Source organism: Hesperophylax consimilis, chromosome 1 (assembly GCF_061612785.1).
Source record: "Hesperophylax consimilis isolate HC1 chromosome 1, BYU_Hcon_1.0, whole genome shotgun sequence".
In the NCBI taxonomy this organism is placed as follows: Eukaryota; Metazoa; Arthropoda; class Insecta; order Trichoptera; family Limnephilidae; genus Hesperophylax; species Hesperophylax consimilis.
The window spans coordinates 33,853,886-33,866,043 of NC_142836.1; the positions used below are offsets into that span (position 1 = coordinate 33,853,886).

At 31.8% G+C, this 12,158-nt stretch overlaps 1 protein-coding gene across 1 annotated transcript in view; it reads right to left on the bottom strand.

Annotated features, from left to right (window-relative positions):
• Positions 1-11,234, bottom strand: part of Keap1 (kelch like ECH associated protein 1) — a 60,493-nt gene extending 49,259 nt beyond the window's left edge. The window contains exon 1 of the mRNA XM_089632976.1: positions 11,104-11,234. The gene's annotated coding sequence lies outside the window, so the exon portion shown is untranslated. The remainder of the gene's footprint in view (positions 1-11,103) is intronic.
• Positions 11,235-12,158: the final 924 nt, after the last annotated feature.

Below are 12,158 nucleotides of genomic sequence, written 5' to 3' on the forward strand. Positions count from 1 at the left end.
AAACTTTTTCAATTATCGACAAATTATTATTTACACTTTAAAACTACACAACCTCAAAACATTACTACAAACCATTCATAAACCCGAGCAACGCCGGGTTCACTTTAGCTACCTATTTATATAAAGAAGAGTCTGTAGCGGGCGGGCGACCTTGATTTGATTTATTAAAATCTACAATTTTATTCCGAGACTCGTTAAATATGGCACACTCGACTTTTTTCGACTATTTCGAAAAACTCTGTGCAAAGCTCGGGCAACGCCGGAGACTTCAGCGAGTGATATACAGGGTGTATTGGCACTAACCCGACAAACTTTATCCAGCTATTCCTTAGCACATTTGGAGTAAAAAATGTTATGGGCACTTTGCTGTCCGGTAGCATTTTTTTCAATTAAGAACAAAAAAATTAAAAATTTCCACACTACATCACTGTCATTGGCATTGCTTTTCGTGTTCAACAGCTGTTATAAGCAAGTATGTCGAAAAGATTCTTCGCTCTTTCGCACACACTAAATAATAATAGTTAAAAATGAGACGAATGGTGCCGTGCCATTTTGTTGTGATTGTAAAAGTGCGCCAATATAGGTACGCACGTGCATTATTCAACGGAATTAGAATAAAATATTGCCATATGGGTTTTCAAACTTTGACAAAGGATAAAACAGTGGTGACATGTGGTGAAAATATGAATACTAAATTTTTTATTAAAAAAAAACGTTACCCGACAGCAAAGTGCACATAAGATTTTTTACTACAAATATGCTAAGGAATAGCTGGTTAAAGTTTGTCGGGTACGTGCCGATACACCCTGTATATATTACGGCTTAGCTACTGTTAAAACTGATAGACTAGACATGTCCAATTTTAAAACCTGGTAAGGATTTTTTTTTCTTTCCATGTTTTTGCTATTTCGTAGTTATTGGGTTATAATTATAAGTCATAATGCATTGAAATTCTGTTGAAAATTTGTATGAAATCAATCCGTAAAATGGTTTAAATATGGTGAGGTTAAATAACTTGCTGAACATGTTCTGTTAAAAGATTTAGTAGGTTTTGAAATTGGACAGTTTGTATGTTTATACTTCATGCCAGGTAGCATCTGCCTCAAAGAAAATAAACGATAACACAAAGTAGGCTATTACTGATAAGGCCAATCTCTACCAAATTCCATTTCCATGGTAGGGTGTAAAAATGTTATTACCTATAATTCTATAATGCTAAGCATAAAAAGTACAAGTCAAAATCAACTTTTCAGGAGAAAAATAAGATAACGGTCGCAACTGGAACTCCCCAGATTTTCTAGTCTTACCGGGATCAACAAGATAAGACTAAAGCTAGTCGCACACGAGAGATATAACCTCATAATGTATGTTGGCGTGCCCTTTATCACCATATCGCTCGCCATACAATCCCACACAGTCGTCACAGAGTAGTAAGATATTAATAAGTGCGGGAGTGGCCTATACGATATTCCTAGATGTACTGGCTGAGTATATTTGAAATTTATCTTACCCACCTTAGAGGGGTCATATATTATATGACTACCGTCCGAGGCTCCGTACGCTGAAATATGGCCAAGCCACGAAAATATAGCGCGCTTATAGCATGATCTTTCAGAGACTTTATAATCTATAATGTATACGTCCACAAATGTTATGAGGTTATATTTATCTCCCGAGTAGCTCAAATGATAACACTAGAGAATCTGGGTTCGGGTACCATGTGACCGTCAACTCATAATATGATGGTGAAATAGGCCAAGTCAACATAACATATTATGAGAGTATGACGCTCGTGTGTGCCTAGCATTAGTCTGTTTTCATATTTTCGTTGAGGGTGTTAAAATTATTTCGATGATGAAATAAGATAAATCAAACTAAGTGAAAAACAATCATCCAATTTAATATATTTTGTCTATCACAGTAAATAATATTCACATATATTCGAGGTCATTAGAATGATTTATTACATTTTACAATAAAACTTGAAGCAGGAAAGCGAAACGTACACAGCCGAAGAAATATAATTTTACCACTCGATTAAATTAATTTGAAATACTAAAAGCAAAACATAATGCTACGTATACACACGCGAGCCGAACTGCCGAACTGAACCTCAACTTATGGGAAAGAAACGAAGCAACCGCAAAGGGCGCGAAACGCCGCTTGCAGTTGCTGCGTTCGATTCCCGTAATTCGTGGCTCGGTTCGCAAATGTATACGTACCATAACATGGCTTGTACATTAAAATATTCAGATAAATTAAGTAATGTGTGTAATATTTTATTTAATTAAAAATTATTTCTTTTAATAAAATTATTTTACAATGATCGGTGTAGAATCTAACTATAAAAAATCAACCAACAAAGTTTTTTTTTACTATAAATTTATTTTAAAACAAAAATAAAAATTGTTTTGACTGAGTATTGAGCCTTCCTACCCAGGAACTGGAGTCAACAACTCTACCAACATCGTCAAATGCCGATAGGGTAGGAACTACATTTTTTTTTTATATTAACTGCTCTAATGTCACCCAATTTCATACACATGCGTATACATCCGCGTGTATATGCGGAATTGCCACTTCAAAGCAGAGATTTATTTTGTATATTAACCGCTATACATTATGATACTAACATAATATCATCATAAAAAAATCGTAAAATGCATTGTCACCGACAACGATTCTATCGAGTTTCAGATGTCGGGAAGAAAATTTCCGCTTCCAAGATTTGAATTCGTTCATTGCCGAAAACGAAAATGAAATTAAAATAGATTTATTTAAAAATATATAGAACGTGTGGCTTGTACAATGAAAATAGAAGGTTTGCCAATGTTCGGTACCAGAATTGAGCACCGTCATAAAAAATCAACCCCCCCCCCCCCATGGATTGGAAAAAATATTGTGGGGAATCAGGTAACCGAGCCAATGAGCAAATGAGCAAATGGAGAATATCCACAGACATGAATATATAGACTAGAAATTAAAGGTGAGGGGTAAAATCAACTGTTGAAGAACGAAGGGGGTAAAGCTGACTGTGATTCGTCAATAAATCAATCTGACAGTATATAGGCATCTCGCATTATAATATCACCATTTAGTTCTTAAAAGTAAAATCGGCTTTTGAATGAATAGACATTTTTACATGGGAGCGCAAATTACTCGCCACGTTATGAACAAATTTGCGAAGTCCAAATTCGGCAAAAAAAAATTCTTCTATTTTCAGAGTCCAATATTTTGTTTACGTATTTAGTTAAGACACTTTTATAAGTGTTCATAATTTACTTCCCAGTAACAACGATGCGCACACTTGAGAATCGCTACATTCGACCAATGTTGGCTCGATGTGATAGTATATGTTTCTACAACTGATTCATATTATACGACATGAATAAGCTTAAAATGATGCTTACATAATATGGAATGTAATACGACAAGTGGGTTTATTCTCTTTTTCACATCTATTTTTACAAGTTTTCATATCACAAGCCACTATTTTGCGTGTTATTTCATAAAATGCCTCGACCATAGCTCGACGCTAGTTCGAACAAGAATGATGACGTCACATTCTCAAATTCACGGGAAGCCATACGCGAGCCCAGCCGGCTCCAATGGAACCGGTATGGGGAGTGGGGAATAATACGCTTTTAATCACTTAGGGCAGGTCTATTAATATTCATATGTCTATGAGAATATCCAATAAAATTCATTCTGGAAACTAGGGAAAACTAGGGAAACTATTCTAGGGAAATTTCGGTCTGATATTTAGGGAAATAAAAATTTCGGGCGTACCACCACTGCGCAACAGGCATATGGCCGAAGTGCTAACAAGATCTTTACAGGCCGTCTTCACATCAATAATAAATACATACTTGAAGGTTTCGATTTACCATATTAATTTTTCTGACGGAAAAATAACTAATCCCTTCCACACACTTTTCCACAAATGATCATCTAGTCAATCCAAATTATGCAAGTGCATTATATAAGCATAATAAATACAAAAACAACACGTCAAATCACCAGAGATCAAATGGGAAAATAATTTACCGACTCCAGATATTTTCAAATCAGAGGGTTCGGCTCGGTAGAACTTCTAATTGGACTTATAAATCCTATTGATCCCTCAATATAAATATTTAAAAATTCTTTCTTAATCCTACATGCATTTAAAATGACTGATTTTTGCATTTTTTTATGTATAAATTCTTTGACAGATCTAATACGCCTAAATTTTTAATGAGAGAGTTAGGTATAATGCCAGTAGCCGAAATAACAAATGGTAATATTTTTATAGTCTGAGAATGCCAAATTATTTTAATTTCATTTCCTAAATCTGTGTATTTATTAATATATTATTTTATATATTTTCTAATCATAATAATAATAATTATTATTATGATTGGATTATTTTGTATAGAGCCGTTTTCGTGAGAAAATCACCTGAAGGGCGTTTAACAACTTAATTTATGCATTTAATTTATTTCTGTCACCTAGACATATAACTTATTACTTTTGGCTTACTAAGTTTCATAGCTAATGACTTATAACGAGTGGCTTATAACTAAGATTAACATCGAGTGATTTACAATTAAGACTTTATTAATTAATTACTTAAAACTATATTTTTATATATACATATTTTTATGACCGAGTGGGTATTTACACAATACCTCTATATAATAATTTACAACTACGACTTAAACTAGAGATTTACGACTAACATACATATTTACGCTTACAAATTTAATGTAGATTGTTATGATTTCTGCCCGTGGTAAGGTATAAAATATTACAAAAATTGTTTATTTTTTTAATGATAATCTAATGTTTATAAGACAAGGTTTTTTATGCATAGCACAAAGGATAACAAATTATTATAAGCAATAATTTCTTTACAGGTGAAAAAAAATAATACGCAGTACTTAATTGTTTTTGAAGTACTAGTACATACTAGTGGCTACCATAATACGGGCATGTGCCTAGCATGGTGGCTGTAGAAACAAAAAACTGTAACCATTTAATTTTTTATGAATAAAGAAACACAATTTTTTATTATTATTTGGCGTATTGGGAATAAGCCGACGTAGCTCAGTGGTCCAGAGCATCTGACCGGACATCAGAAGGTGCAGGTTCAATTCCCGTTTGTATGGATATTTCAGGCGACTAATTATTGTTTATAATAATTTGTTAAAAATAGTTTATGCATAATAAATGGCTATTACATTAAAGTGGGTAGTCAAGGAGAAAAATCCCCTAGAGAAATAAAAAGAAAGGTCATTATTCTGGATACGACAAGGTGAGTCTTTAGTTTAGAGCTGTCGATCTTTCGCAAATGTGAAGGGAGTTTGTTCCAAGCTGTTGGGCCTGCTACTGCAAAAGCCCGGTCTCCAAAATTGGTATTGGGATTGAGGGTAGGTACAAATAGTCTACCTAAGGCTGTTGAAGATACTGATCGAAGGGTTGCTTGCCTAACATTAACATCGTTTGGAAGGCACAGTTTCGACCAGTAGGCGGCGCCATATCATGTACGGCTTTGAAAACCATCCAGCAGAGTTTGAATTTGATTCTCTCAGGGCACTTAAACCAATGTTGTAAGATGTGGGAATATTTGGAAACACCGGTTATCAGCCTTGCTGCAGCATTGAAAACTGACTGAAGTTTGTCAGTGTATATTTATGGAGGAGTTTCACATCAATAATTAATTCATTCGGATAAAATTTCCCGTGCAGACCTCCTCTTCACGCTTCCACTGGTAACACGTCGAAGAATTTAAAATTTAAAAGTAGTTTTCATTGAATACCTGTGTAGCACGCCGAATTGTGGATAATTTCTGAAAACCGGATCATGATTTGAATTTAACCTTTTTTGTTCCGGACGCCGAAATGCAAGTCATTATTATGTATGTATACAAGCTTATAATGCCAAATCATCGTGATATCTGCAACATGCTCGTGACTCGAGGTGGAGTGAAAATACATACAGTCCAATAAACCTTTCTTAATAATAACACAATGGATGCACTTTGTAAATGACATGGCAATATACTAAGTAATTAATTAAGTAATATAATTAAGTGCACAAAAGTGATATAAGTAAGTATTTCTAATTTGCATTTTTATAATTACACATTAATAAAAGTTACTTTTGTGTGATCAAAATAAAACGTCTGCTTTAAGGCGATGCACTACGTCGTGTAATATTTTAAATTGAACCGCTATCAATAACAACCCTTACGTAGATGGCTATAAGGTTTAGATTCCCGCTTAACACCATCCGCCTGTTTTGATTTATGCAAGAAAAAAAACATTGCCAAAAAGTGCCTTTTATTTTATTTTGTGGATGTTCAGGCATAAATATTAAAAAAATTTTCGATCATTTTAAAAATAACTTAATTTGCCACATTATACAATAAAATTATAACCGAAAATGTGTTCGTAAGTAGGAGATTTTGAACTTTAAAGCAGTTTTCATAGGCCTTTACACTATTTTTTTCTGGGCTTATAAAAAGACTTATCTAAAAAATACTCGATTGTTTCAAAGGCGAAGATGTATTCTACTCGCAGTATTTAATTAAAGCATCTGAAACATTTCTAGGCGACCAAATTTTCAAACCAAAAACACATGATTTTGCATTACTACGCATGGCATCGCCTTAAGTTTGTAAAGTTAACAATTCGGACGCTTTTACGATTATGACTTATTTAATAACTTTAACGTATTTTTTTCTAAAAAAATCTTTCACTATTTCCATGACTGTGAGATGAGCACCGGCAGACCAACTTTTTGGCTTACTAAATGTCGATTGTCACTACAAAGTAGTTTCATATGTGTACTCGATGACGTAGTTTCATATGTGTACTCGATGACGTAGTTTCATATGTGTACTCGATGACGTAATTGCTGTAGCGGGATCCTAGACTATAGGTTAACTCTGAAATAGCTTTTCAATAGATGGTACCACCTATAGAGCTGAAGAATTTTTGAAAAAAACATTTCTATGGACCAATTGAAATTTCTTATTTGATTTTTTTAATGTTACATGTTACAATTTATAATAATGTATATTTTGGTTTGTAATCAAGTAGGTAGGTATTTAAGTAGATACTAGTAGAGTCCTTGAGGTTATTTTGCATAAAAATGGCGCTATAAAAATCATCAAAATATTATTATTATTATTATTATACCTATGGCATGATTTCAGAGGAAATTTTGGTTTAGAATTATTAGATAGGAGCATATTAGTAACAAGAAATGAGTTTAAGGAGAATATATAACGCATATGTGAATGGTAGCAGAAGTCGGGGACGCCCGAGGGAGACATGGCACGATCAAGTGAATAAGATACTTGAGTCGGGCCATGTCAAGAGTCAGAATAATATAGGAGTATGAATTAGACGATGTATGAATGTGAATGAGGCAAGGAGTGTGTGCCAAGACCGAGTTGTTTGGCGGTCTGTCCTCTCTACCCACCCCTTCGGGGAGACGGCGTGATGGTTAGTTAGGTTAGAGACATCAAGATATTTCACAGAAGTGGAGAAAGATTTGAAGGATGGACAAAGGGTGAAAAGGAATCCGGTGCGGCATTTCTAATGTCTACTTCTAATGTTTACTTTTTAGTTTTAAAATTACGATTTGTCTTTTTTCATATTGAATTGAATGAAAATATAAATTTAAAAAATAATAATAATAAAAAATTAGAAAATATTAAGTATGTGCCAAGACCGAGTTGTTTGGCGCTCCGTCCTCTCTGCCCACCCCTGCGGAGAAACGGTGTGATGGTTAGTTAGTTACTTTTCGGATGTGAGGTTTACTGTTCACAGAACTACTAGTTTAATCATCAAAAAATTTTCTAGGGAAAAAAAAAGTACCCACAATTTTATTTGGAAATTAATTCAGTGATGCGTAGTGTTACGCTAATATGATTATAAATAGAAAAAGAGTTAGTGTTTTTATACCAACACGTTGGCGTAATGGAGATAATCGATTTTATATGGTTTGAAGGTTTCCCGAGACGCTAGAGAGGCATCTGTATTAATTTACATCAGTGAAGAATCTCAAATAAAATTTTCGATTTTATAAGGAAATAAGCACTTTCAAACAGGTTCCTTTAGCATTAAATATTGTAGGATGTTGTTATGTTAAAAAAACGAACTGTAATTTGCAAGTGGTTCTTTTAGTATTAATAATAGGTAATTTGGGAAATCATTTGTGACTAAATGGAAAATAAAAAAATTAAAATTTTGCTCCAGGTACTTGTAAATATGAAATCCATTTATAATTGTGTCACAAAAATTAAATCAAGGGAAAAAAAAGTTTTTTTGGGAATGAAATAAGCTTTTATTTATTACAATACATTTAAATGTGTTAATGATCGACGATTAATTTAATTCATCCATTTAAGATATATTTCCAGCTAAAAATAAAAACTAATTTTATAAACACCCTAATATAATAGAACTTCCTCCTTCTTCTGGCGCTTGTAAAATTAGATTGTTGATGTTAATTTAGTTATAAGTTTCTAAAATACATATATGTAAATATATATTTTATTAAGATAATAGTTATAGGCCTTAGTCATAAGTCTCCAGATATAAGTGTCAGACGTGAGTCACTTGTTTTAAGTCAGTAGTTCTAGTGTTAACTATTTAAGAAATATATTTGTACAGCGTCCTTGAGGCGATTTCTCACGAAAACGGCGCTATATAAATTAGCCAAATATTATTATTATTATAATAATATCGATTTTTCCAGTTGACGAAACTTTCAATACAATTATTTGTGACCAAATGAAATTTTGCTCTAGCTATTTTTAAACGGATATGTATTTCACATAACAAAAAATCGTTTTTTATAAAGTGGTTTGTTACGCTAAGAAAATATAGTTTTTTTAAAGAAAAGCAAAAACATGATAGTTTCTCTTTTGCAGAATAATGGATATTTTCACATGAATCCATCCAAAAATAAAATTAAAATATTTAAATTCGGCACTTGGTTCCCGTAAGCTTAACACACAGTTTAGCTGACACATTTTAAAGTGACATAAAGCATTTTATATTGCGGCCTTTGTATTTCAATCAAATTTGTAAGTGTTATTTGGCTAAACGGATTATAAATATGCTAGTCAGTTTTTTTACACTATACTAGAGTTCCATTTGCGGAGCAGGCGCGACTATGGAACCCCGATTGGGAACTAGATACTAGAACTATTAATAGAGGCGTCTCAGTAGGGTATATCTACCAATAAAGTCGAGCTGACAATTTGGCAATAATTCAATAAAATGCGAAAAATTGTTGACTTAAAGACAAAATTCAAAAGATTCATCAATCTTCACATTACTACTTATCTTAGGACGGGTTGTTTCAGAGAATTTGAACAATTCTTCAAACTACTAAGTTAATTTTCAAGATCTTTTCAGGTTGTTATTATTTCAGTTCTCTCAAGTAACTGGCCTATAGTGATATAATATCAGAACTTGATTAGGACTTTCGCGGAATCCAAAAATGAACGTTAAAAATTGATGGATTGTTCAAATTCTATGAAACAACCCATCCTTAGAAAGGGCTGTTTCACAGAATTTGAACAATTCACCAAATTTCAATGTTGATTTCAAAGTTCTGTGAACATTCTGTTAATACATCATTAGTGATCGGTTGTTTCACAAAACTGAAATAATAAAATAACTTGAATAGAACCTTCACAGAACTTAAAAATCAAAATTGACATTTGATGAATTGTTCAAATTCTGTGAAACAACCCGGCCTTAGTTTTATATATCGCAAGGAAATCATCGGAAGCGTGTGCGGATATTGCGAATGTTTCAGAACAGGGGTTTCAAACTTTGCTCTAGTTTCCCGCAACATGTATATGTATTATGTATCATAAAAAAGATTGTTTCACGCAATTAATTTATTTGCTTTTATTACTATTTATTACTCGCCATACTGTTATGCTACGAATACATACGCGAGCCGAACTGCCGAACTGAGCCTCAACTTATGGGAAAGGAACAAAGCAACCGCAAAGGGCGCGAAACGCCGCTTGCAGTTGCTTCGTTCCTTTCCCGTAATTCGTGTCTTGGTTCGAATTAAGGTTCGCAAATGTATACGTACCATTAGAGAAAATAAGTTTGAACATTGCGGTTTTCAGAAGAATTAGACTATTTTTTATGATTTATGTAATGAAATCAAAAATTATTAATTAGCAAACCAGAACACTAATTTGTGCATTATAATTGCAAGAACCTATAAAAAATATTAAATTTGAGATATCAATTTTTTTTTATGATTAAAGTTTTTTCCAATAATTTAAATTATTTTAAAAAATACAAGTAATTAAATCATATAACTTAGGTATCGTAAAAAGATACTATAATATTTGAAGGATTGCAGTGGTTATTAATATTTTGATTGAATATGTCTATGACTATTACTATGATTAGATAGTAATATTATAAGCAAAATAATAAGTGATAAAAAACAGCGTAAACATTTGTAAAAATCGTTTGTGGTATCTGGAAAATTTACAAAATATGTTTACGTTTTCATGATTCATGCATTTTTGGTTGTTTCAATTATAAATGGTAAATATTTTATAAATTAATTTTAAAGCGGAATGAGATTAGTATCATCAAATACTTTCCGTAAGATCGTGTGTTCTGTTGTTATTATTATCTGTAATTATAGTAGCGTAATAATAAATATATGGTACGTCCGACGTAAACAACAAAAATCAAAGTAATCTTTCGACGATAATTTTCAGCGATAAAATTATAAAAATAAATGCAAATTTTAGACAGGTCAACACGCGTCACGGCGATGATGGCTTGTTTCAATACAAAAACTTATTCATAATAATATATCATGTTTCTACAATTTTATAACAGATTTTGGTTACAGTACAGGCAGAGAAGTTAATGTCTAACCCCATGGTTTATCTAAATAAATACATTTCTTATGTAGGCAGTATTAATAATACAATTATGAGTTTGTTTTGGTTGATTAGAACACAATAATAAGGAAAAGGTATAAAGAAATCGAGTGGTAGGAGAAAACGATAATAAATAGGTAATGATAGTTTTCATAAAAGGTTCATTGGCTACTTACGGAAAATAATGTATAACACTTGAAATTTCAGTGGGCGATAGTTATAAAACTGTTATTGCTCATTTTAAATTAAAATACACAAGAAATACAATAAATTTTAGAATAAAACTAAAAACACGAAAACACCAGACTTATCCATGGATATATAAATGTCACATATTGCATAGATTGGTTTTTGAACAATTTATTTCCATAGATAATGTAGTTTTCATTTAAAACAAGTAGGAGTCAAATTATAATGTAGCAAATTTTCAATAAAAATAATTATTTAGTAAAATAACAATTTAATAATTAAAATAATAACAATATTATTTATAATTATTCAAAGAAAGTTTAAAAAAGTCATTTCGGGAAAGACATAAATAAAATAAATATGTTAAATAACAGTGTACATAAATTTTAAAACAAACTAGACAGACTTAACACAATTAAATGGAAAATATTTCATAAATATATTAAAAGAAATAAACACAGAAGTTCTTTTGGAGTTCCAAGGAAAGAATGTGTCACCCGTTAATAAAACTATTCAGGAAATAACTTTTAAGAGCTTGTTTTTTTGTTCGTTGCTGATTGATTTTTTTACTAGCATATAAACGTTGTATTGCTTATATGCTATGTATACTAATACTTTGCCGGTAACTCAGTCGTTTATTGTAATGAAAAAAAATTGGCAATGTAGGTAGGTAAGTTATCCGTCTTACTAGACAACGTCAGTTCGGAGAGAAGTAATAAATAAACAATATAGAAGAGATAACCTGATTTGAAGGAGAAGTATTACATAAAATTTATACACAACAATTTTGATATAAAATAGTGATCAAAATAATATAATATGTCTCATTTGAGGTTAAAGTAATACATCATAACACTATCTCCTTTGAGGATGGTTGAATAATATATGATATCATAAATAGTATAAAAACATGAAAATGATTATTATCAATTGTTTTAATTTTAAACGAATAGAGTATAAAAATAAAAATAAATTTAATGTTAAGTCAATAATTTCGTATAGATCATTAAGTACAAACATATCATATAACGTCAATGAAATG